General features: G+C 35.9%; 1 pseudogene; it reads right to left on the reverse strand.

Moving 5' to 3' along the window:
* Positions 1 to 22,281, reverse strand: part of LOC130046616 (uncharacterized) — a 37,372-nt pseudogene extending 15,091 nt beyond the window's left edge.
* Positions 22,282 to 23,321: the final 1,040 nt, after the last annotated feature.

Here is a 23,321-nt window from a genome sequence, read left to right on the forward strand (position 1 = left end):
GTAGCTGAGGCTACTTCCTGAGGTGCACTCCGGCTGTTTACACACATGTGAAAAACACGTGGATTTGAGGGTAGTCTTGTTTGCGGGTAATTTTTTTTCGAAAATGCCGCGTAGGGTGTTGTTTTTCTGGTGTCGGCAGACGAGATAGGTAAAATAGAACGTGTCTGACTGCGTTATTCGGCATCAATTTTGTAAACTGATTTTTAATGATTTTTTCCCCTCTATAGTAATATATAGTGAAAATAATTACCGGTGTGATACCTTGAAGGAAGTCGTGAATTTCAGAATTTCCCGTTTTTCTCAGTCCTTTCCCTTTTCATCGGCTCAAAATCAGCACTGGATATCAAAACAAGAGGTTTGAAAAACAAAACGGTGTTTTGATAAGTCATTCAAGAAACATGACGCAATACACAATGCGAAATTTCAATTACATCTAAATACGTATCAACAACGTATTTTTTGTCTTATACAGCTAGAAAATCGTAAATATTTGTATAAACACCCATCTTCATAGCATACACCGGCGGTTTTAACACTTAACACATCCAAAAGACGTATCAAAATTTCACATCGATTTTACAATACGCATATTGCACAATAACCCCACCCCCTCCTCCTGCCTTGCGCAACTGTTAGATGGACTTTCCTTGACATTCATAAGCATCATACATAACTCTATGACTTCTTGATTCAATGTCCTTATTGTAAATTAACCCAATTAAGAGATTTCGTATTTCTGCGTAGAGTTTAGAAATTTTATTTTATTTTTAATTTTATGTCATAAAGAGAAATTCAGATAATTCATGGTAAATGCCCGTCAAGGTCACTCATATGAACATCAAAATGTCTCCTTAACACAGAAGATATCAAATTATTCGTTTTAAGGGCCTAACACGCGAGGTAATATTTCTGGCACGATTTACGACAGTCCCCTCCGTAGCAGGATATCAAGACTCTGACGACGTAGGCCATAATTCTATTGCCGGCTTCTAAAGCGTTGACCAAAAATTTGTGTTCTGTCCTGCATATCAAGTTCGTCACTAGATATTCTTACCGTTTTGAGCATTTTGAACACTTGCAATTCAACGTCACTATACCTAGCGCCCTTGATATTTGACCTACATCTTCTTTAGAACCAAAATTTAGGAAATGTTTTAGCTTAAATTTTTTGTAATGAACAGTTACATGGATGATTCTGTATGATTTGTGTACACGTTTAAAAACGTCATATTATCCAGTCAGACTTTAGTCTTATTTATTTGTTTTAATCAGTATTTAGTCTTCTTAATGTGTTACCCCTGCTTTGAAGAAAGGCTAAATACGCACAACCCCTGCCAGATTAGGGGGTCATTATCTGAAACACTAATCACCCGTGAGTATCAACTTGGTTTAATCTGTTAAGCGTAATTAATGGGCTCTTCTAGGATACCAAATTGAACAGATGCAGATTCCATTATAGTACCGAAGATTGAATATTTTCACAAAACCAAAGATCTCACTCATATGAAATTTGAAATAATTAGCAATTTTAAAAAAATGTATAAATAAATTTAGGATTAATAAGTGATTGAAATAGCAAATTCCATCATTCTTCTTTCCAATGAAACCATTTTTGCGGAAATATCTTGATTTTATACAAAGTTATTTCAATTTAAAAAGTACCACACGCGACTCATATTTCACTGATGAAACAGGCAGAAATCACGATAGTCCCCAGGGGAAGTAAATCACCAGTTACGTCAGTTATCTTGCTCCGATCGCTGTGTGCATGGGGTATACTATTGATGAATGAAACGGGCACCTGCTGTGCAGATTTGACATTTTTTGATGAACATTTAGTTGTCTTCAAGTACCACTCTGTCCCACCTAAGCATTCAAAGTTCCACTAAATGCACCTCCTACATAGGAGAGCTCTAATCTCGAAACTGGCGTATTGTTCTGCTGTCAAGTATTGAGGAAGAACAGTTTCAATCCAGAAAGTTTGAAAAGTACCTAGAAAGTTTGGTAAATGGAACAGACATGGATCAGACAGACATCGCAGATATCACTAATCTGCCTCCACTGAGCATGTCCAAACAAAGGGAGGAAGTGAGTGTGGTGTCCCAGAATTCCTTGTGGGACTCGATGTGTGACCCCGAGGTCAATGTGTGTGGAGATATTGACGATGCAGCTGGACAAGACTCTCAATCAGCCTCAGATCTCAGAACAGTTTGTACAACTTGAGGAGGATCTAAAGAGTCAGAGGAGATTTAGTGATGTGTTTGAATTACAACTTCAGAGGTGGATTTAAGAGAGTGTATAACACTGCTTTATAGATACAATGAGATATTGAAGTCATCTCGCATTCTCAAGGCTTTCATCCCGTCATTGGCTTGTACACTTCACATTGGTAAAACACTAGTTGGTATTTTCTTTGAGAAAACAATAGACTCTGTATATTGTTTGAAATTACAGAGCTTCTCTCAGTATGTAAATGTGACTCATATTAACATTGTTATATACAATAGGATGGAAACTGTTGATATTTCTGGACAGTGGATATTTTTTATTTCCATTTTGTAAACCAATTTATTTTACATTAATCTATGACTGTAAATAAAATGAAGAAAATACGATTAAAATGAAAGGAGATATTTTTAGATATGTATTTGTAGCTGTGACCTGGTTTTAGCGTCTCATTAATGGAAGTTTTAGATACACACTCCTGTTTGCTTGAGGGTTGTTAATGTGGCCCTGCATTTAGTCCAACAATAATCACTTTCTTTGTAATTCAATATTTTAACCCCACCTGAGACTAGGTGCAAGAGAGCTTTCTGACTAAAGTACATGTGCATTGGTTGTTGGGCACAAATCTATTTAACTAAAAACTTTTTGCAAACTCTTCAAATTTCAGAGGAATCAAATTATTAAATGAAGTAGTTATGAGTTTTCCTAAAGGGATATAATAAGGAATTAGTGGAGATAGGATGGGTTCAGAAATGACAAAACTGTATAGCATAGATTTAAGTTTGTATTATAGATGGTGGACTCTGAGACCAGATAGAGTCTGACTAGCTACAGATCTGGAGCTGTCTGAGAAATTTTGGGGTATAACTAAAACTATACAGACTCTGGTCTGTCCCAATAAATGTTTTCCATGAGAGCTACAGACCTGCAGCTAGGGTCCGAGGTGAGATGAGAATGTTTACATAGAAATGCTTACATGAATTCTGTCAAAAGATTAAATTCATGAATTGTGTAAAAACACTTGAATAACAATTGATTAGATGTTTAGTAGAAAGGATACAAGCAGAGACAAAACATATCATAGGATGTAGATTTTAGATGGTCAGGGGTTCTGAATAGAGTGTAGATTTTATTTTGTAGATCTCCACGAGTTCTGGTGCTAGGGTAGACCTATATACTAAAACTGTTTGGGGACAGGGTTAGGATTTTTGGTATGGATTTATATACAATTGTATATTCACATAGGAAACTTAGATCCTTATTGTGGCCCCAACCTATCCCCGGGGCCATGCTTTTTACAAACTTGAATCAGCACTATGTCAGAAAGCTTTCTTGTAAATGTAAACCTTTCTGGCTCGGTGGTTCTTGAGAAGATTTTTAAAGATTTTCCTGATATATTTGTATGTAAAACTTTGATCCCCTATTGTGGCCCCATCCTACCCTCGGGGTCCATGATCTGAACAAATTTGAAAATACTTTATACTAGTAAGCTGTCAGGTAAATCTCCACTCTTATGGTCCAGTGGTTCTTGAGAAGAAGACTTTTACAGATTTTCCCTATATTTTCCCATGTAAAACATTGATCCCCTATTGTGGCCTCACCATACCCCCAGGGGTCATGATTTTAACAAACTTGAATCTGTACTATGTCAATTTCTGGCCTAGTGTTTCTCGAGATTTTTAAATGGCAGACCCCAACCTGTTTTAACATTTTTGTGATTATCTCCCCTTTAAAGGGGGATTGGCCCTTCATTTGAACAAATATGAATCCCATTCACCTAGGAGCATGAAGGGTGATTTGTACAAAGTTTGATTTGAAATGGCCCATTAGTTCTGGAGAAGATGATTTTCCTATATATCAGCATGTGAAAGTTTGATCCCCTATTGTAGCCCAAACTACCCCCGGGAACCATGATCTGAACGAATTTGAACCTGCTTTATACGAGGAAGCTTTCGGGTAAATCTTAACTCTTATGGCCCAGTGGTTCTTGAGAAGAAGACTTATATTTTTCCTATATCTTTGCATGTAAAAAAAATGATCCCCTATTGTGGCACCATTCTACCCCTGGGTCATGATTTTAACAAACTTTAATTTTCACTATGTCAAGAAGCTTTCATGTAAATTTCAGCTTTTCTGGCTCAGTGCTCTTGAGAAGATTTTTAAATAACCCCTCGCCTTTTTTGAAGTTTTTTATTATCTCCCCTTTGAACAGGACATGGTTCTTCTTTTGAACAAACTTTAATCCCCTTCACCTAAAGATGATTTATACCAAATGTGGTTGAAATTGGTCTAGTGGTTCTGGTCAAGAAGTTGAAAGCATGAAAAGGTTAGACAATGGACAATCAGAAAAGCTCAGTTGAGCCCAGGTGAGCTAATAAGGGCAATCAGTTTTGGCGTGGAAACTTTTAATTTCAACACTCCATTTTGCTTGACCTATTGACCCCAAATTTGATAACAATAATCCACATCTTATGACAAACGTTTTTATTAAATATGGGGACTCAAGGAGTTGGAAACTGTTTTCCTATATACACTGATTTTGACTGCAGATAACTCCGTTTACTTGATCAGGATATAGGGCTCACGGCGGGTGTGACCGGTCAACAGGGGATGCTTACTCCTCCTAGGCACCTGATCCCACCTCTGGCGTGTCCAGGGGTCCGTGTTTGCCTAACTATCTATTTTGTATTGCTTATAGGAGTTGAGATTGATCACTGTTCGTTATCTTCACCTTGCATACAATAACATGTTTCCAGTTCCCTTGACCTTATGATCCTCAAATCATTAGAGAGGATTATTGTCCCATGTGCCCAATATTGATGCAAGATTGAAGATGTTATGTACATGTATTTCAATATAAAATGAAATGCAAATTTTGTAACCTTTCAAACTGTTCAACCAATTTCTTATATGTATGTCCACTTTACTTGACCTTTTGACCCCAAAATCAATAGGAGGCATTTTCATGCCATCAAGTCCCGTGGGAATCTGGGTTAGAATAGGTCCTCAGTACCCCTTGCTTATCTTGGCTCCACTTTTTTGGCACGCTATTTTTGGCTATATTTAGCTCTAAAACTTCATAGTTATTTCGGATTTCAAACATTTCGGTTGAGCATCACTGAAGAGACATTATTTGTCGATATGCACATCTGGTGCATCAAAGTTGGTACCGTATAAGTTTTACATCCTAAAAGGCGACTAAATGTGGCGGTCCTTCGGATGCGACCGTAAAAACTGTGGTCTCGTGTCAAAGCAAGTGTGGCACGCTAAAGATCCCTCCCTGCTCATTGGCCATAAGCACCGAGCATAGGCCTAAATTTTGCAGCCCTTCACCGGCAATGGTGACGTCTCCATATGAGTGAAATAATGTGTGTGTGGGGGGAGGGGGTTAACAAGTATATAAAGTATACCAAATTAAGATCTCCTATCACTGAAGTTTCTGATTGGTTGTGCTTTTATACAAATTAAACATCAATTACAGAATTAATTAGTGTCATCGAGATAATTTCTAGAGATGGAACAGAAAGTTAAGTCTGGAGTTGATTGTCTGAATTTATTGAAATTTCCCAATCCTTGTTTCATTTTCCATCCATCCTGGCAGATGAAATAACTTTTATCGATTTACCTCGATACGTTGAAGTATCTAGCTTGGCTATAAACAATAATATTTATTGTAGATATTTAATTTTCTTCACATTTCCACTATAAAACTCAGCAACAAACAAGTTGTCACTTTTGTCCACACATAAACCGTATGGTCCCTTCAGATCACAGTTATCTATATAGTGGAGGAACTGTCCATTCTGGTCCAGGATGTGGATACAGTGGTTATCCCAGTCTACAATCAGGATGTGACTCTGACTGTCTGTTGTGATTCCACGAGGTTCGAATGCTTTGTTTTTGGTAGAAAAATGACCAGTGTATCTAAATCGGAATTTTCCAGCCTGATTGACCACCACTACTACACCAGCTTCTAAGTCAGCCACACAGATATCCAGGTTTCTGTTCTCACTGATGTATTTAATTCTATTAATTCCTGAATATAGTGGCTTACCCTCATCATCATACTGGATTGTTTGTTTCTCTGTGGAACCTGAGTAACGGACAACTTTGGATTGTGTTTTATCATCACTGAACATGGTAACAAGGAGATCACCAGAGGAGGTGACACAGAGGTTGCCGGGATTCCAGTCCTTTAGTCTGATCATCTCCTCAGTCTGTCCACTCTTCACTCTATTCACAGTCTTTGTTTTCCGGTCAGAGTACACTAGATCCCCATCACTTGTCACTGCTATATCACGTGGCCAATCCCCTGATTTTGTTTTAATTGTATCAATAACTGTACCTTGAACATTAAAGCATTTCATATCACTGACTTCTGCACTTGTCCAGAATTCTTCTTCACTCAGACAGGTAACATTGCGGAGATTCTCGTACCCTGTATTCATTGTAGTGACAAGCTCTGGTTCATCCATCAGTTCTTTGGGTGAGGTTTCTGTTTTCTTCAGTGTGTAGCCATCTTCATCTGTCGTGAATGATAATGGTATCAAAAATCCCAGTGACTTGTAAAGCTGTTCACTGTCTATCGTGTTTGGACTAAATGTAGGCAGTGAGACTCGGACTTTGGGAGGAAGTTTTCTGAATTCTTTGATCTTGGATCTGTATTCCATGGTCACAGACACTTCATTGGATTCCTCCATTTTCTTTAGAGTAATCAGTGATTGCTCAATAAGGGACTGTATCTGCTTAATTTCATCCAAATGTTTCTTCAGAATTTCCAGGTGTTTGATTTTCATCTCTTTTATTTCATTTTTCATTTTGTTGATGACATTGTCAATTTCTTTGTGCCATTCCTCTCCATGTTTTGTAACTACTGTTGTGAATTTCACGTATTCTCCATCCAAGTTGGTCATTTGAGTTTCTAAATCAGTGGCCATTTCTTCATATGTTGGAGAAATAATGTTTTCTATCTCCTCTGAATCTTTTGTAATGTCTACTTTTCTTTCGTTGTAGATTTCAGAAAGAATTGAAAATGTATGACCCTTGTGTTTATCTGTAGATATAGAAGTACACAAGGAACAGACAGACATGTCGCATTCCTTACAAAGTAATTCACAGACTTTGTTTTGATGTGTACTACACTTTGGATAAATCAAGGTTGATTTTCGATTTTGGAATGGGACCACTTTGTGTTTTTCATAGTCATCAGCAATATGTTTTCCTATACAGGCAATGCATAGGTTGATGTGGCAGAAATCACAGTACATCTGTACTATAGCTGTCTCGCAAAGGTCACATCGGACGACATCTTGGGCACTGCGGCGGGGGTCCATGGCTACTCTATATGTTCTACAATTTGAAGAATATGAAGTTAATCAATTATATTATAATAATTTAAATAAAATAAGTCTATACTAGTGTCAGAGTGTTTTATTTAAGGGTGAGAAAATTCCTACCTGTTACAATAATGAATATTCAAAGACATGATAATTCATATATATATAACAAACATCTCCCACACTCTGTTTCATACTCGGTAAATGTTACAAACAATTCATAATCAATATTTGTATTTCTCATTCCCTATCACTGACTTTGATCTGAGGTTTTCAATACTTTGCAACAACTAAAATCGATTTAAAAGGTTGGAAAAATTCTGACAGTTCATCTGATAGAACAGGTGGCAACAGCCAAAGCTCACTGAATTAAGTTGTATCAGCCTGAGATTTCTTCTTACAGTTTTGTGAAATGTACATAGTAATATGTATTCTTATCTCACTCACTGAAAAGATGTAACACTGTCTTTGTGAATCCAAGTTAATATTTCTATATCGCAGAATATTAATGATCATATCAGGTATTACAATTAATTATCTGTTTAACATGCATTACATGACAGGTATTACAATTAATTATCCGTTTAACACGCATTACATAACCAGTATTACAATTAATTATCTGTTTAACATGAATTACATAACATGTATTACAATTAATCATCTGTTTAACATGCATTACATAACCAGTATTACAATTAATTATCTGTTTAACATGCATTACATAACAGGTATTACAATTAATTATCCTTTAATTGAAGAACATCAACATTAATACATATTGCAATTTTTCCACAATGAGCTAATTCATTTGAACTAAACTAAAAATATTGGGAGTCAAACATTGTTTAGTCATGTTCTATAGATAAGCTTTATATGAACATGATGAGCAAATGTAATTTGGCTCTGAGAGAAATAGAAAACTCAAAAGTACGGCCTCATATTAGAATAATGATTGTTGACAATGCTTAACTATGAGATACAACAAACTAAATGTAAATATTGTTTGTTTTGATAATGATAGTAGTGTAAGTTCATTGAAGATTCACGATGTACTTGTATGAAAGGCTAAGATAACGAACAATGATCAATCTCATAACTCCGACAAGCAATACAAAATAGAGAGTTGGGCAAACACGGACCTCTGGATATATGAGGGGTGGGATCAGGTGCCTAGGAGGAGTAAGCATCCTCTGTCGACCAGTCGCACTCCCCATGAGCCCTATATCTTGATCAGGTAAACGAAGCTTATCTCTGGAACACATGCTTTTTATAAGATTCAATCCCATATTTCACTACCATACACAGACAATGATATAGATACAAACATTTCTAGGAATTTGCAGGTAAAAATGGTCAGCTGTTTACATTTCAGCCAAAAGTTGTATGTATATGTATTTATATGTTACATACGTACATGTCATTTAATGATACATATTTATTCTGATGGTCAATAAATGTGTTGCTCATAATAATCTAAGTTGAAAGGTTTACACTGATTTTCACATAAGCGTGAGATATCTTCATTAAAAATGGGCTACAACCGTCAGACGAAAAGAAACATAATTGATCATCGATTGGATGGATATAGTCATATCTAAGGAATAAAGTCCCAAGTTTTCTGCAGCATTGCTTTAAAAATACTCGTTTTCAATTCAAACCCAATGCCTGTGACACATGTACATGAAGTATAAAACTATATGGAACAATAATACAATTGAATTAGCTACAAGAACCTCTTTTTAAAACAAGAGGCCCAAGGGCCACATCGCAAACCTGAGTCACCTTGGCTCATATTTAAAGCTTTTCCCTATATATTGTAACAGGCTGGCCTCTAGTAATCGTCATCACATATAATCACAACTTCTTTACAGATCAAATGTTTATTTTCTTCACATCAACAATGCATAAAGATACACAAAACTGCGTTGGTCCATCATTAAACGATGTCACCTGTGAATCGCAACCCGTATATAATCATAACCTTTCACAGGGTCTTATGAGTGGTGGGAGATAGCTCAAGGTTTCAGAAGTATGAGAATAGCATTGTATAGTAGAGGGGAGTAAAAGGGGGATAACTCTGGCAAAGAGAATCTACATAAAGGATACTTGCTGTCAGGAATTATTACTATAATAATAATGTTCAATAACTTTGGATTGTCAGGAACTAAATTGTAAGAAAATAAGATGTCAGGATTTTGCAGATGTCAGGATTTTGCAGTTGTCAGGATTTTACTTGTCAGGTGTCAGGTAATTATAATTTATCTAAATATTAGATAGGAAAGAAGTATTGAAAAGTTTCTTTATAATGATTATGATCTCAAGGTCAACAAATTCATTTTTGTACCTAAGTTTCTCTCAAATTTTGTCCTGACACTGATATGCTTGAGACAGCTATCTAGCTAAAATGAGCTCTTCGTCCCTTATATAGTTTCAGCAGCTAGGAATTAGTCAATCAAATTACTTGATTTTCCTGACAATTCCTGACAGAAAAACTTATCTTAAATCATGCAATAAACACTGTCATCTTTATACAAAAATGATATACAAGTAATATTAATTGATGCAATAAAAATAATTGAATAACTTGCCTAGTTAATTGATTCAAATATATGCTGAATTCACTGCACTATATTTTGTGACTTCACTACCAACAAGGTAGAAAATGTATCCTTGGGCATGCACAAAATAGTTCCAAATTAAGTAACAATAAAATGGGACTGTAATGCTAACAACAATTAAAGACTGAATTATATTGACTAAATCTTATCATCTATGTGAATTATAAATGAAACAACAACACATAGTAGCTATAAGGTATCACTTTGAATTAATGCGCCAACTTCACTGTTGATGATGTCATACAATGGCATCATGTACTTAACTCTGTGTGCACTTAAGATAAACATGTGTAGGATATATGAATTAAACTGCAGGATAGACCAAGCAATCTATGTGATATTTCACACAGGTAAGTGTACTAATTGTGGTAGTTTGGGTTTAACTTTTAGTTTTATTTCTGGATTTCGATCCCGATGTAAATTATTCACCCGTTGTATTTGACCACGCCAACTTTATCTTTTAGCCAATAACTTTAATGACAGTTTCTATTGTCTAATTTGCTATATAAAGCCATGCAGCTTACTATTCGGAGAAGCGAGACAGCTGGCCTTACTAGCTTCTCTTCTCCTTCCATTATTCCTATTTTGGAATTACGTTTTCGTCTACTTTGCCCCTTTTTACTTACTAAATTATTATTATTACCTTTGGATAGGGAGATTTCTTGATTTTATAGGCCAAGTTCTAGGCTTTAGGAGTGTGTATTTGTCACATTCATACTGGTAATAAATTCGTAAAGTGTTATTTCTCTTATTTTCATTTCTATTGAATTTATTTTCAAGTTTAAAAATCATGGGGTAGTTGGGTCGTTTCGAATATAGAATAAAACAAACACAACGCGAAGTACAGACTATACGAACGCCAGACCTGCTACATAATTAATAGTCATTGATTGTGAACTGTAGGATGCATCTCATTCATAGAAAACATGTGGAGAATAAAATACAGCTGGACCTCATGTTTATATGTACAACAATAAAAACAAGAGGCCAATTGGGCCACATCGCTCACCTGAGTCACCTTGGTCCATATCAGAAGACTTTCTATATATCTTTGCATGTAAAACCTTAGTCCTTATTATGGCCCCAATCTACCCCTGGAGGCCATAGTTTTTGCAAACTCGAATCTACACTATGTCAGAAAGCTTTCATGTAAATGTGAACTTCTTTGGTCCAAACCAATGGTTCACGAGAAGAAGATATTTGAAGATTTTTCCTATATATTTGTATGTAAAACTTTGATCCCCCCTTGTGGCCCCATCCTACCACCAGGGGCCATGATTTGAAGAAACCTGAATCTGCACTATATCAGAAAGCTTTCATGTAAATATCAGCTTTTCTGGCTCAGTGGTTCTTGAGAAGATTTTAAAAAAAAAATTCCTATATATTTGTATGTAAAACTTTTATCCCCTATTGTGGCCCCATCCTACAACAGGGGGCCATGATTTGAACAAACTTAACTCTGCTCTATGTTAGGAAGCTGTTCATGTGAATGTCAGCTTTTCTGGCTCAGTGGTTCTTGAGAAGAGATTCTTAAAGAATGTCCCTATATATTTGTATGTAAAACTTTGATCCCCCCTTGTAGCCCCATCCAACCCCCAGGGGCCATGATTTGAACAAACTTGAATCTGCACTATGTCAGAAAGCTTTCATGTAAATATCAGCTTTTCTGGCTTAGTGGTTCTTGAGAAGATTTTTAAAGATTTTTCCTATATATTTGTATGTAAAACTTTGATCCCCTATTGTGGCCCCATCCAACCCCCGGGGGCCAGGATTTTAACAATTTAGAATATGTACTATATCAGGAAGCTTTCATATAAATCTCAGCTTTTCTGGCACAGTGGTTCTTGAGAAGATTTTAAAGATTTTTCCTATATATTTGTATGTAAAACTTTGATCCCCTATTGTGGCCCAATCCGACCCCCGGGGGTCAGGATTTTAACAATTTAGAATCTGCACACACTATATCAGGAAGCTTTCATATAAATCTCAGCTTTTCTGGCACAGTGGTTCTTGAGAAGAATATTTTAAAAGAGTTTTCCTATATATTTGTATGTAAAATTTTGATCCCCTATTGTGGCCCCATCTGACCACCGGGGGCCAGGATTTTAACAATTTATAATCTGCACTATATCAGGACGCTTTCATATAAATCTCAGCTTTTCTGGCTCAGTGGTTCTTGAGAAAAAGATTTTTAAAGATTTTTCCTATATATTTGTATGTAAAACTTTGATCCCCTATTGTGGCCCCATCCGACCCCCGGGGGCCATGCTTTTAACAATTTAGAATCTGCACTACCTAATAAAGCTTATCTATAAATTTCATCTTTTCTAGCCCAGTGGCTCTTGAGAAGAAGATTTTTAATGACCCTACCCTATTTTTACCTTTTCTTGATTATCTCCCCTTGGAAGGTGGCCTGGCCCTTTATTTTAACAATTTGGAATTCCCTTTACCTAAGGATGCTTTGTGCCAACTTTGGTTGAAATTGGCCCCGTGGTTTTTGAGAAGAAGTTAAAAATGTTAAAAGTTTACAGACGGACAGACGGACGGACGCCGGAATACGGGTGATCAGAAAAGCGCACTTGAGCTTTCAGCTGAGGTGAGCTAAAAACCATCTCTGAACCAACGCAGTCAAGGAACAATAATAAATTAAACCATGACAATTCAAGAATGGCATTATAGCTTTCCACTATATACAGTAAATGTACAGTTTTCCCTTTAATTGGAATTTCACATTCTGTTGTGCAACTATAGCTGCAGAACTGTAGCTCTCTGAAAAAATATTTTGACATAACAGAGAGTTACAGAGCCACCCCTTATAAAAACCTTCGATTTACAGCGCACAAAAAGCTGCGCACGGTTGAGGCGTTATATCGTTGTATTCTTGAGTTGCTGTCTTATAAATTTAATATCAAATCAAAGTACTTAAAGTACTCGTGGGAGTTGAACATTGTGGAAATTCAGTTAGAAAAGATAGTACTGGAAGGGTAGGGGGATAAATGACTGAATATTATCATGATTTTAGATACAAATCAACTGTTGTTGTTTTTCAAAGCGTTACAACAGCAAACATGGATAATGGAAGGCCCATGGGCCACAACGCTCCTCGAGTAACTGAAGTCGTGTTGTTGTTTTCTAGAATTTCACCCCTTTATATTCTCATGAAAAATGTGACCACATATTATGGCCCAAACATTCAAATCAATATGGTTATCAATGCCTTGCAGTTATGAAGAAGTGTTTCCCCTGTATATATACATTCAAGTTTAATCCTAGTTATAGCTAATTCCAAGGATTCATTACTTGAAAAGATAGTCCAATATGCTAAACTGTCACCTGAGTATACTACAGTCCTGTAGAGGATCAATGGAATGGTAAATAGTTGTATAATAACTCAAAATAAACGAAATGCAAAAAAATTAAAAATTGTCGGGCATCGGAAATGCACAAGCCGAGTTGCACAAGGAATGGGCATAGAGGGAACCGGCAGAAAAGTTTTCAAGAATTATCAAGCAGGGAGCAAAATTTTGCGTACATAAATTTCAGCCGACTTAAATCCTTTGTGACCTTGACCTTTAACCCTTGACCAAAATCAATAGGCTTCTTTGTCTCATCAAGGGCGATAATCCATCTAAGTTTAATTGAGATCCTATAATTTGTTAAAAAATTATAGTGCAGAAAACAAAATTTTCTCCAAATTTCAGTCTATTTATAGCCACTGTGACTTTGACCTTGTGACCCCGGAATCGATAGGCTTCTTGTCTTACTTAATCGATCTAAGTTTGATTGAGATCCTATAATTCGTTCAAGAGCTATGGTACGGAAAACAAAATGTTCTCCAAATTCCAGTCTATTTATAGCCAGTGACCTTGACCTTTGACCTAGTGACCCCAGAATTGATAGGCTTCCTCATCTTACTGACGGTGACAATCCATCTAAGTTTGAATGAGATCCTATAATTTGCTCAAGAGCTATGGTGCGGAAATGAAATGTTGATGCGTGCCCGCCTGCACGCCCAAAGACACTTAATCAGATCATACGCCGAGTTCGACTTCATCGCAACTCCGCTAAAAATGAAACACTAGTCAAATAATGTTATTTATTGCCAAGGTATTTGGGATATTATACTGTGGCTCAAACAGGGGGTGAATGAACCTGACAGTATGGAAAGCATATAGTGGAATCAGACTTGTGATGCTGGAAATCTATAGTGATTAATAAACTATACATGTACAAGATCCATAACTATTTTTTTTTTTCAGTTTGTGAGGGAGAATCCTCATGTCTCTTTCATCTGTAGACAAATAAACAATGTGTTTTGACCAGAGCAATTTCCAATCCTTTTTGCAGCATAAATTCAACATTGTGGCAACTGGGTTAAACTTTGATAGTGAAGTAATACATGGCAGCACCTTATCCCATGCTCTTAAAATTTCTGTTTGACACACACTCATGACATCCACTCAAACATTACAGAGTGCAGCAAAATTCCATTGTAATAGGGGATTCAAAATGGATAACTGGTACAAAATATGGTACATACTATTAAAAAAGGATACTGAATTTGACATATTGATGTCTTGGAAAAGGAAATTCTGACATCGGGGCTCTAAGCGTTTTCAAACATTGTCATTTGATAAAAGTGTTCTACATTTTTAAAAATAGAGATGAATATGTCTTTACATACATAGGTGAGAAAGTTTCCATTATTCCTAGCCGAGACATACCATGTATGCGCAAAAAATTCATAAACAAATATCACACTACTCACGTAGAAAATGTGGACCTTACCGTCATCAAACGCAGCGAAACACGCCATTTCGAGATTATAGTCGACGAAAGCTCGGTAACAGTAATGAATAAGGTACACTCATTTTGTATCTATTTTGTGACTTTCTTTATTAAAAGGAACAGTTCTCTAATGTGCAACGTGCAATTACTACGTAATTCAATAACTTGAAGCATGAAGCAGTTTCACTTTGCCACCGGATATAAGAAATTTTATTTCGTATTCCGATCCCAATCGAAAGTTGTTGACTGGGAATGACGTGTTTTAATTCAATCTACATGTAACATCAAGCATTTTTTATATCACATTAAAAAAAACCAAATATATACACATACACAATGTTGTAGAGTTATTTCTTGTAAATTTTCTGAGGTTTCGCACCATATTCGATATTTCGCGCCACGGTGTCAATAGGGCTTGTGTGCAGTTGTCGTTCGTTTCCCTATCAATGTTTATAGGTGACACTGCGCTACAAACGACAATTTTCAACCTTATCTTTTATTTTTCTATGTATATCAGTATCAATTTGATCAAAATCTTGTATTCAAATTGATTTGAATAAAATATCATTGCATTTATTTACATGTCAATTATCAAAATTAGATTAATTCAGAAAAGTTACATGGATTATTTAATGGCGGATGTTTATAAAAGTTAATGTTGATTTACCTAGGAGTAAATCAGCTGACACAGAACCCCCGCTGACGACCACTATACAAATCAATACAAATTACTGCGCAGAAAAGTGCGTGATGACCCAGGGAGATTGAACATAGTTCAACTCCCAAAAATTCTTAACATATTTTCCTACTATACTTGTGTCTAAACATACCTTCAAATATTCATTAAAGCCCCATACGACCTGAAAACTCCAAGCTTCAAATGATTTCGTTTGTTGACGTAGCCATGTTGGGTACATGCTAGTGCAACTATAGATCTAATGCACAAAATATGTATCTAAAAGCCACTCCCCTTCCCAAACACACAAGAAAAATTGTTAAGAAAGACCTGTCTATTACAATATTTGTATGCAAAACTTTGATCCCCCCTTTTGACCCCATTCTACCCCTGTCAGGAAGCTATCATGTAAATCTAAGCTTTTCTGGCTAAGTGGTTCTTGAGAAGAAGATTTTTAAAGATTTTTCCTATATATTTGTATGTAAAACTTTGATCCCCTATTGTAACCCCATCTAACCCCCGGGGGCCATGATTTGATCAAACTTGAATCTGCACTATGTCTGGAAGCTTTCATGTAAATCTCAGCTTTTCTGGCCCAGTGGTTCTTGACATGAACATTTTTAAATGACCCCATCCTATTTTTGCATTTTTGTGATTATCTCCCCTTTGAAAGAAACATGGCACTTTATTTGAACAAACCTGAAAGCCCTTCACCCAAGGATGTTTTGTGGCAAGTTTAGTTTAAATTGGCCCAGTGGTTCTTGAGAAGAAGTCGAAAATGTGAAAAGTTTACGACGACGACACACAACAGACAATTTTTGATCAGAAAAGCTCTTTTGGCTCAGGTGAGCTAAAAAGTAAGTTTATTCATTGAATTTATCATAGTACAATTAAATAAACTTGGTGTTAAATACGTAAGTTCTAGTAATCTACCGGATAAAACATTGTAATATATGTGTCATTTTTTATTTGTTGCATGCCTATTAGAGACAAATAACCTATTTCAATGCAAAAGGAAAACACCATTCGGATCATGTTAGACCTTAAAACTTGATGACATTGAATATCACGGTTATGTGAAAATCAGTGTTTAACTGTTTCTTAATTCTAAACCGAGGTAACCAGGGCTAATTATTTCTTTATATTAAAGAAATATTGGTATACTTTAAAAGCATCCCTCTAAACATGAATTACCTTAATGGTCAGGGGGTGAATCTACCGGTTCAACAATGTGTAGTAATGGTGGGCTGGCATATTTCTCTAAACATGTATATGTTTAGAGGGATGCTATACTAACGTTTTAATGATACAAGGAAAAACTGAGTCTCAATATAGAGCTAAGATTTGTTCTATAAAAACAGTTAAAACTTATATCATTATGAGCACTACATTTATTGACCATCAGAATAAAATATCAAGGGGGGGGGGGGGGGCTGCTGGCATATATTTCTGCCATCACTTGTCAGATGATTGTATCATCATAATTTAACGTAGGTCGCGGGTTTACAGACTTTTTTTCTCACTCGAAAACCCCACCTGAAAATTTGATCAATGTACCTTGACAATGTATATACTACTCTGTGAAAATTATTTTTCATTCAACAGCAGTTTTTTTTTTTTTTTTTTAGTAATTACGTCTTCAATACACAATTGTTTGAACAGTATCAACACTGTTTTCCATTGAATTATATCGAAAATAATAGTGATTTACTTTATTCATTGAATGATTCAAATCTAAATAGACAGAATTTGGTGCTGTTCAACTTGATAATATTGATATCAAAGCGAAACAAAAACAATTTGAACAAGAGATGTTTGTAAAACACATATGCCCCCCATGGTGCAAAATTGAAAAGAGTTATACACACACATCATTTAATTGAGAGTAGTATCATCAATTCAAAATTCTGAGCAGACAATATCTTCCTATGTCAAGATTGGATTGACCATGTGACCAAAAAAATCAATAGGGGTCATCTACTCCTTATGCTGTACCAGTGTACCAGGTTTGGTGTCTATCAAGCAAATAATTGTTAAAATATAGGAGACAATGTACTACTATGTCCAGTTCAACCATTGACCTTTGACACCTCAAAATCAATAGGGGTCCTCTTCTCCTGAAGATGTACCAGTGTACTAAGTTTAAAATCTGTCGAGCAAAGGGTTAACAAGATATTGAGTGGATAGTATATTACTATGTCCAGTTTGACCCTTGACCTTTGACTATGTGACCTCAAATTAATAGGGGTCATCTTCTCCTGAAGATGTACCAGTGTATTATGTTTGATGTCTGTCAAACAAAGGGTTCTCAAGATATTGAGCTGATAGTATATTCCAACGTCCAGTTTGACCCTTGACATTTGAGCATGTGACATCGAAATCAATAAGGGTAATCTTCTTCTGAAGATATACCAGTGTATCAAGTTTGATATCTGTCAAGCAAAGGGTTCTCAAGATATTGAATTTACAGTATATTCCTATGTCCAGTTTGACCCTTGACCTAAAAATCAATAGGGGTCATCTCCTCCTAAAGCTGTGCCAGTATACCAAGTTTGATGTTTGTCAAGCACAGGGTTCTCCAGATATTGAACAGACAGTATATTCCCATGTCCAGTTTGACCCTTGACATTTGAGGATGTGACCTCAAAATCAATAAGGGTAATATGCTCATGAAGATGTACCAGTGTATCAAGTTTGATGTCTGTCAAACAAAGGGTTCTCAAGATATTGAACGGACAGTATATTCCTATGTCCAGTTTGACCCTTGACCTTTGACCATGTGACCTCAAAATCAATAGGGGTCATCTACTCTTTCGGATGTACCAGTGTACCAAGTTTGATGACTGTCAAGCAAAGGATTCTCAAGAGATTGAGTGGTCAGTATATTCCTATGTCCAGTTTGACCCTTGACATTTGATCATGTGACCTCAAAATCAATAGGGGTCATCTACTCTCTCGGATGTACCAGTGTACCAAGTTTGATGACTGTCAAGCAAAGGATTCTCAAGAGATTGAGTGAGCATTATATTTCTATGTCCAGAGTAAATTGACCCTTGACATTTGAACTTTTGACCTAAAAAACAATAGGGGTCCTCTTCAACTCATAACCAACCCACATATGAAATATCATTATCATCAAGTGAATGGTTCTCAAGATATTGAGCGGACAACATGTGGTCTACCGACCGACCGACAGGTGCAAACCAATATGCCCCTCTTCTTTGAAGGGGGGCATAAAAATATTTATGAAAAAAATTATGGGATAATCGAGAACTCAACACGTTGTTATTGATTCCTGGTTTTGAAGGGAAATCAAATATGTTTGGACAAAATAATCAATTATTCACAAAATATATATCGCAAAATTTCTTAATATATATATAATGTGTACATTTATTGCACTACATATCTTAATCACCTTGCGCGGCTAATAATTGAAATTATTTTCTTCTTTTGCGGTCGCATAATCACAGTTACAATATGAATAAACTAATATAATAGTATGATTTTATTTTTGAATCCCTTTAACGTTAAATGTTTAATTTCATTTACCTTAATGTTGTAACCAGAAATACAAATAAAGTTGTTTCTATTTTACAATATTTTTATGTTAATTTAACACACACCCCTCATAAACACACAGTAATGCTCACTTTCCCAAGCCAAGCAACCCCTCAAAAATATAAACACGATTTAAAACTATAATCACTTTTAACTTGAATTGCAGATTCACTTGAAACATCTGCTACTTTTTCTAATTTTCGACCAGCTTCACTCTCTTGTACTATTTACATTTAAAATCTTAAGCCTGTTGCCGTATTTGAAATAACCGTGCACCCGACCGCCCGAGATGCATAAATTTTACCACATGCGAATAAATGTCTTGGTATGAACGCCCGACCAGAGTCACAAGACATAATAATATTTCAGCTAAATAAAATTTGGATGAATCATCTTCATATATGTACCTGTAACAAAGTGGACAGACCTCATCAATTGTGTACATTTTACTGTGTATTCTACCGTATATAGATATTTCAATAAAATATAATGTACTAGAAACGAATTAGGTCTGTTGTACTTCATTAGAAGATAGATACATGCAGTAATATATGTAAAAGTAATTCTAAAAAATCAAGTTAATTATTTTTTGAGGGCTAGTAGGTCTTTGGCAGGGCTAACAACTTTTACAAGCAGTGTGCCCTGCATGTCTAGCTAATTTTACAGCGAGTTTCAAACACTGCTTGAGGTGGGCAGTTGAAAGGTTCAACTTTACTAGAATACATGTATTGTTTACTTGCTGTTCCCCAATACCAGCATTCATTTGTAAAGATGATACTCTCTCTTATTTTTCCATTTTTATTGTTTTCAATGATTAATTAAACTATTTCTAATGGTCAACCAAAAAAGAATATCAGTTGTTGAGTTTCAAGTGAGATACAGCACTCGTAATTCTTTGTTATGTCAACAAGGTTCACGCCATGTTTTTGTTTACATTAGACTATTTGATAGAAAATAGCCTGTTTAAAACAAAATGAGATGTACCAAACACCAGAAAATATTTAATTGTGTTACGAATTCCCTTATGTATTGAAAAAAATCTGCTTTAAACGAAACTTTGACTAGTTTATTTAACCTATGTAAACAAACACATGGCACGAGCTTTGTTTACATAACAAAGACTTGTCACCTCTGTATCTCCCATGTACCTTGACTACTGACATTCAAATTTTTTCTGATTATTAGTAATACCTTAGTTAAGCATTCTAGACACTAAAAATTAAAAAAATTAAATTAAAAAAATTTTCAGCTGAAATCGTGTCTCTGTCCCTTTAAAGTATAGGCAACTCCTGCTCAATTTTTTTCCAGGAGGTTCTGGAAATGTTTTCAGAGACATTTCCAGCAGGCTACATCAAAACTTTTCTTTATAGGAAATCCCTGTCCAATGCTTTTAATTATTTAATGTTGTCCGATCTGCGCGAAATTTCTATGATGGGGGTAGGAATAAAATTATGAACTCGCCATTCTCAAATGTTCGTCAAAAACATGTCAAATCTCTGAATAAATCTTTCATCACGGGGGAACACAGTCCGATTTTTTCAGGGTTGTTCTAAAAACGCTTATACTTAAAGGCATTCCCAACATCAACAGATGTCTCACCTCCCCAAGTTGTCCGCTGCTAAACTTTATACAATAACAGGAAAAATCATATTACTAGCCGAAATTTTGCACTGGAAACGAAAGGAAGACTTAATAAAATTATACGAAGCATGTTCTACTTCAATAATAACTGTTGGTAATATATAATATATGTGATATCAGTAAAATATTACGTTCTTTATATCCAGTCAATGACCCATGTATACTTTACTCAGACAACTGTTACGTCACAATTGAATGTGCAAGTAAATAGACGTTGAGTCGTAGGATTTGCATACCCGAAAACGATGACGTAAGCAAACCTGCTACCTATGTTAAGGTTCTCCCATTGTTCATTTTCTTCAATTCTACACCCTGTGATGGTATAACGCAGGGTTTTATTCAGCATTTAGATGTTACTACCCATTTTATATTTAAGGGGAATTTTTGAGAATGCGGTCATGACCTTCCAGGGGATGGTGGTGGGGGACATCCATGGAATAAAAATTGATTGATTTCTCATTCTATCTATATTGTAAGTCTGACAATTATAAAAAAATGACTTTGAATATATAAAAAATGATTTTGTTGAAAATTCTCATACAATTTTGAAAAATTTCTACAAATAAAGGGTATTCATAATCTGTGGAAGGGGAAATATTCATTTGCTGTCAAAGGGGAAAGGTACCTTTTACCGGTAGTAAAAACAACCTAGATAAATCCCTGTAATGGTAACCTAGCTGTGTCACAGTGATTTCAAATCTCAGTTCAATGACCAGACACTCAGCTAAAACAAAGTGAGAAAGGGGCACCTGCTCAGTTTTGTGCACCATCACCAGTCACAGGTGCTTGTAGACAAGATTTCCTCTTTCATTGTATTTTCCTTGGGTATTTTGGGTGTATTTTTACTTCAATGTTTTATTAAAATACACCCGAGATACCCAAGGAATTAAACATTCACAAAGCCAAGAGGGGGGGGGGGGGGGGGGGGGGGGGGGGGGGGGGGGGCGAATGGCCTGTCACCAGTGGATTACACGTTAACTAGAGTCATGAATTTTCTACAAAGTATTGAGATAAAAGGGGAGAATGATTTTTCATTAATCTGTCACATAATCTGACTTTTATATACCTTCTACACATAGGGCTATATATCAAGGGGGAAAATGCCCCGTTCTAGGCCTACTGAAGATAATTGGCATCTAACCTAGTCAGCAAATAGATACATTTCCCTTCCTCCATTAAATGACAAAAATTTCGTGACGAGCCCCTGTGATTGGGCTACAACTTTCGTTTTAATTTTATTTAAATATTGCTTCTACTAAGTAATCTGATGCATAAATAAAACCGACATTTTGAGGACGATGTATTGTTCCCATGATTTATCATAACGTTACCTGTCGCCAGAGATGCTGTAGTATTACTGTGATTACATTTCTCTGTGTGTTGACCGGACTGCCGTCTCCATTGGTATCTGCGCTTGCCCACCGGAAAGATCACCAAGATCATTAAGAAATTTAGAGTTATCTCTCTTGTCTTAGTATACTGCAGTAATCTAGTAGAATGTTGTCGGTGGCGGATTTAAGGGGTGAGGCACACCCCTAAAATATTCTAATTTCATCTTGTCTAGGAAAACAAAAAACAAAAAATAAACGATAAAAAAGCAATAATTTTTTCCACTCTCAGAAATCTTTTGATTTGTTGTTACTTTTATTAGGAGAAATTATATTTCATTCTAGGGAATTCTTGAAAATTCGTGTTACTCTATTAATTTTACCTCATTAGAAATGACGAAAATAGTACAAACGACGCATATGTGACATATTTCAAGTCTTATAAAATCCAGGAGCTTCCTGGGGCTTTGCCTTCATATTGTCAAGCGGTGAAAACCAATTGCAAGTTTTTTCCCTTTACTGTATCAAATCTAAGAGGTTATTTACCATTCTGATTATCCCTCCCCCTTTCTCCTTGTACTGTTCAGGACAGTGTGAGGAGAAAGGGGTGGTTTTAATCAGACTGGTTATCAATGTGAATCATAGCTAATATCAAGTTTTCATAGAAGTTTATGAGTTGTACCATCCTAGGACATAACATTCCATTTTTTACTTTTTCAAATATGAGACTATCCGGCTTTCGTAACTTATCATTCTGATTACCGCTCCTCCCTTTCTCCTTGTACTGTTCAGGACAGTGTGAGGAGAAAGGGGTGGTTTTAATCAGACTGGTTATCAATGTGAATCATAGCTAATATCAAGTTTTCATAGAAGTTTATGAGTTGCACCACCCTGGGACATTATACATATTGTAGTTGACTTCAGTTGATGAAAAATAATTAACAAATATCAAAGATAAAGATCAGAAAATGACAAAGATGAAAGTTACAGATCAGAAAATGACAAAGGTCAAAGTCACAGATCAGAAAATGACAAAGGCTAGCGTAGAGAAATAAGACTTTTTCACCGCAAAATGGCGGACAAGGGACTAAATTTGCGTGAAGTGTTGATGTGTGTACCACAAGAGAGAGAGAGAGAGAGAGAG

This window comes from Ostrea edulis, chromosome 7 (genome assembly GCF_947568905.1).
Source record: "Ostrea edulis chromosome 7, xbOstEdul1.1, whole genome shotgun sequence".
NCBI lineage: Eukaryota > Metazoa > Mollusca > Bivalvia > Ostreida > Ostreidae > Ostrea > Ostrea edulis.